The sequence below is a fragment of the Bubalus kerabau genome, chromosome 6, assembly GCF_029407905.1.
Source record: "Bubalus kerabau isolate K-KA32 ecotype Philippines breed swamp buffalo chromosome 6, PCC_UOA_SB_1v2, whole genome shotgun sequence".
NCBI lineage: Eukaryota > Metazoa > Chordata > Mammalia > Artiodactyla > Bovidae > Bubalus > Bubalus kerabau.
This window is the reverse complement of record NC_073629.1, coordinates 119763713-119768049: the sequence shown is the minus strand read 5'-3', so window position 1 is coordinate 119768049 and position 4337 is coordinate 119763713. Positions and strand designations below refer to the sequence as shown.

Sequence of the window (4337 nt, the reverse complement as noted above, 5' to 3'; positions counted from 1 at the left end):
CCCCATGGACTCTAGCCGCCAGGCTCCTCTGTCCGTGGGATTTTCCAGACAAGAATAGTGGAGTGGGTTGCCATTTCTTTCTCCAGGGGATCTTCCTGACCCAGGGATGGAACTCGTGTGTCCTACATTGACAGGTGGGTTCTTTACCACTAGCGCCACCTGGGAAGTCCCCATTGTACTATATCACATCTTAATTCTTGAATTTCATCAAGCATGTGTTTATTCTGAAATTTCACACACACACACACACACACACACACACACAAAGAGAATTTTAGACATGCCAGCAACAACAAAAACAACAGAGGGGATTCAGAGTCCATTTCCACGTTCCCATTATTCAAGGGGGTAAGGATGTGCCCGCATTTCAGGCATGTGGAGGCAGAGTCTCTAAGTCTGGAGTAGAGAGGGCCGTGTGCTGGCCTGGGCACAGATTGCACACCTGCCCCCCTTCCTGACACTGACAACCTCCAAGGATGGGCAGGAGTGAAGGCTGAGGGCCAGAAGGTCACACCTGCCCCCCTGGGGAGACCCATCCAACGAGGGGCACTGGGTCCCTCTAACTTGTCTGTGTTCCTCTCCTGTTGGCCCCCTACTGCTTGCTGAAGACTTCAGGCTTCCTGTCTGTCCTGCCTTGGGTCGAGAGGGGCCAGTGGAAGATTGGCCTTGGGACTGCAGCTCCTGGGACCTGGGGGTTGGCAGTCCCAGTGCACGCAGAGCCCAAGCCTCACCTAACTGGCCATCAGAGGCCTTGAGTCCCAGGCCTGCAGGTAGAGAACACCTTGCCCTGCTGAGTGACCCAGAGGTGTGGGCAGGGCATGGAAGAGCAGGTGAGCTTCCTCCAAGATCCAGTAGTTCCCACTCCAGAATCTGGGGCACCAGTCTGAGGCTCTCTGAGACCCTGGGCGCCCTCCTTGGCACCCCCTCATTCTCCCTTCACTATACAGGAAGGCAGAGCTGAAAGGGCAGTAGACAGGGGTCCTGGTGCCGACTGATTATCATCAGCACAGACCTGGGTCAAGAGCTCAGGAGGCCCTGGGAGAGCAGTTCCTGGCTGTGTGGGGCTGGGCAATCACAGCCCTCACCTGGACAAGGTAAGGTCAGGGCGGCCACCCTCAGGGCTGCAGGAGTGGGAGGAGACCATGTGGGTAAGGGGGCAGGGCCGTGCATACAGTAAGCACTCAGGTCTGCTCTCCGCAGGGGAAGTGGGGACACCCTCCTGCCTGGCCAGCTCTGGACTCGTCTCACAGATAACGCCCCAGTCCAGGCTCAGAGGCAGTGATGCTGAGATGGGAATCTAGGCGTGCAGGGGAGAGAAACAGGAAACACCAACATTAGCCCAGGGAGACCTGGCCCCTGCCCTGCTCCTGGCCTGTCCAAGACGTGGTGGGCAGAGGCACCCAGGAACCTTTTCTGAGATTAATGAAGAGTACACAAAGGGGCAGAACACGCAGGATTAGATACAGGAGTAAAGAGCAGAAAGCTGGCAGCATCGCTGGGAAGACAGGCAGCTGTGGCGCCATTTCTGCACTCCAGACTCAGCTCTGCAACCCTCCTGGCACCCCACCCCACCCTACAGTGACTGTTCAGCGTCCCCACAGGCTGAGTGCTCCCTGCAAATTTGTGAATTAGCCAATTGGAGAAAATATTGCCTTTTCAGGTCAGTCTGAGCTCTCCTGGAGGACTGGGCGCTGAAGGGTCCCTGTGCTCCAAGAGAGTATGACCTTGTGACCCTCACCTCATCCCTCTCCCTGCCTCCTGCCTGCTCTCTGCCCCATGCCCCCCAGCTCAGGGCCATGGCATCCCACAGAAATGTAAACCTCTCAGAGATGCCTCTGTAGGAGTTTATGCTGGAGGGATTTGAGGGTGGCTCACAGACCCAGGCCCTGCTCTTTGCTCTGTTCCTGGCCCTGTACGTGGTGGCCGTCCTGGGGAACCTCACCATGATCGTGGTCATCACGCTGGATGCCCATCTACACTCCCCAATGTACTTCTTCCTCAAGAACCTCTCCTTCCTGGACCTGTGCTACTCATCTGTCATCGCCCCCAAGGCCCTGGTCAACTTCCTGTCCTCCTCCAAGGTCATCACCTTTAAGGGATGTTGTTGGGGGCCAGCGTGAGGCACTCCACCCGTGGCAAATGTCATGAGGAAGGAGGCTCAACATATTCAAAGGCGGGATCAAGCCTCAGGAGTCCCCCTGGAAATTCTCGAGCATCTACCCCCATAACCAGAGCCTGCCTACTTTACTACTTTGTGCTCTCACCTACACCTCTGACTTTACGGGGGGCTGTCCCCCACCACCTCTTTCTGAGATGGAGTTAACTTAGAGCTCCAGTTAATAATAATTCCTGGGCTTGATAGGAGTGTTTTAACCTACAAACTCTTTTGAAGGTTCTCTAGCCTGCCTGACAGGCTTGTCCGGCCACATGTGATTTCTTACAGCCTCCCAATCATGAGAGGCACGAGATGCTTTAAACCTTCTAAAAACAGGTTCCTTAGAAAAATTAGAAAACCATTAGTATAAGTATAGTGGGCTGATTAGAAATTGTATTTGTGAAGGGTTTTTCATTTGTTGAGCCAATGTTTACTGCTAAGTCTCCACATCCCCTGCCCTTATACACATTAATGAATATATAGAAGAAATAAGTATTAACCTTTGATATAAATCACGTTAGACCTTAGGCTAAGTAAATTCTTTCCTTAACTAAAACCCACTACACCCTCACCCTATAGGAATGTAACTTTATTTGGGTGGCGTCTGTTTTAAGAATAATCACCCCTGGAGAAATAAGTGTCCTGGTTGACTGACCGCTGTCACAAGGAGAGGGTCATAAATTATCAGCAGGTCCCTCTGGCCAGAAGATGATGTAACACCCCTAAGACCTCTGTATACATTTGTATGAAGCACCTGACTTTGATAAAAGTCAGGACTGCTGACCCTGCATGACTTTTGCATAACATCTCAGAGTATAAAAGTAGACAATGGAAAATAAAGAATTGGGTTCAGTTCCTCGAAAGACTGGTCTCCCCATGTCTCTCTCTCTCTCAAACTCTGGCTGAGTCTTCATCTGGAGCACGGAACCCGCCATGCTTACTAATTATGCCTGGGCTTCTAAGATCCAACCGGGAAGGCCTCAGTGTCTCCTCTCCTTCGGGAGAATGGAAAGACGCCTGCGGCCTACGTAAGTGGTGCAAGCTTCTTGTCTTGAAGTTTTATTGGTCTCCCGCGTAAACCAAGCTACTCAGCCTCTTTTCTCCACTGAATTTTCCTACTGAGCTATCCTCATTCTATTACTCTTTATATCTGTAATTAATATCTAATTGAAGCTATTGTATCCTGATCCTCGCCGACACCATCCCTGCTTCGAAATCCCTGGATCAGCTGGGGCTGGACCCCGGCAGGATGTGCCAACCAATTCTTCTTCTTCTCCATGATGGGTATGACTGAGACTCTCCTCTTGGCTGTGATGGCCTATGACCACTTCGTGGCCATCTGCAGCCCCCTGAGCTACCCCATCTCCATGCGCCCCTCGATCTGTGCCTGCCTGGTGCTGGGCACCCACTGTGGGGGCTGCCTCAACTCTGGGGTGCAGATGATCCTCACATTCAGCCTCCTGTTCTGCAGCTCCAACCACATCAGCCACTTCTTCTGTGATGTGATCCCCCTGCTACAGCTCACTTGTGCCAGCACGACCATCAATGAGCTAGTCTTGTTTGCTATGTGTGGCTGCATCATTGTGGGCACCACACTCGTGGTCCTCGTCTCCTATGGCTACATCACAGTGACCATCCTGAGGATGCGCTCAGGAGGAGGGAGACACAAGCTCTTCTCCACCTGTGGCTCCCACATGACAGCCGTGTCCCTCTTTTATGGGGCTGTTTTTGTCATGTATGCCCAGCCGGGAGCTGTGGAGTCCATGGAGCAGGGCAAGGTGGTCTCTGTCTTCTACACCCTGGTCATCCCGATGCTGAATCCCCTCATCTACAGTCTGAGAAACAAGGACGTGAAGGATGCCCTGCGGAGACTGGGCCAGAAGCACACAGCCACGTGACAGAGAGTGACCAGCGAGACCCAGTGTCCTGAGGGCTGGACAAGAAGACTTGAGGGGAGGCACTGGGTTTGGTTTGAGGAATTCATTCTTTATTCAGCCAATTCATTCTTTCATCCAGCATTTTATCCAACCCTTCTTTGAAGCACATCATGAACCACACACTACAAGTGTGAGATGCAGAGATGAATAAGGCATCTTGTTTGCCACCAAAAATCTAATGGCCCACAGTGGGGCAAGACACTAAACTTGAAGTTTGTGTAACACGGTGGGCAGAGTCATGAACT

The 4337-nt window shown here is 52.3% G+C and overlaps 1 pseudogene; it reads left to right on the top strand.

Moving 5' to 3' along the window:
* Positions 1 to 1796: 1796 nt before the first annotated feature.
* On the top strand, positions 1797 to 4053 carry LOC129656357 (olfactory receptor 12-like; annotated as a pseudogene).
* The last annotated feature ends 284 nt before the right edge of the window (positions 4054 to 4337 follow it).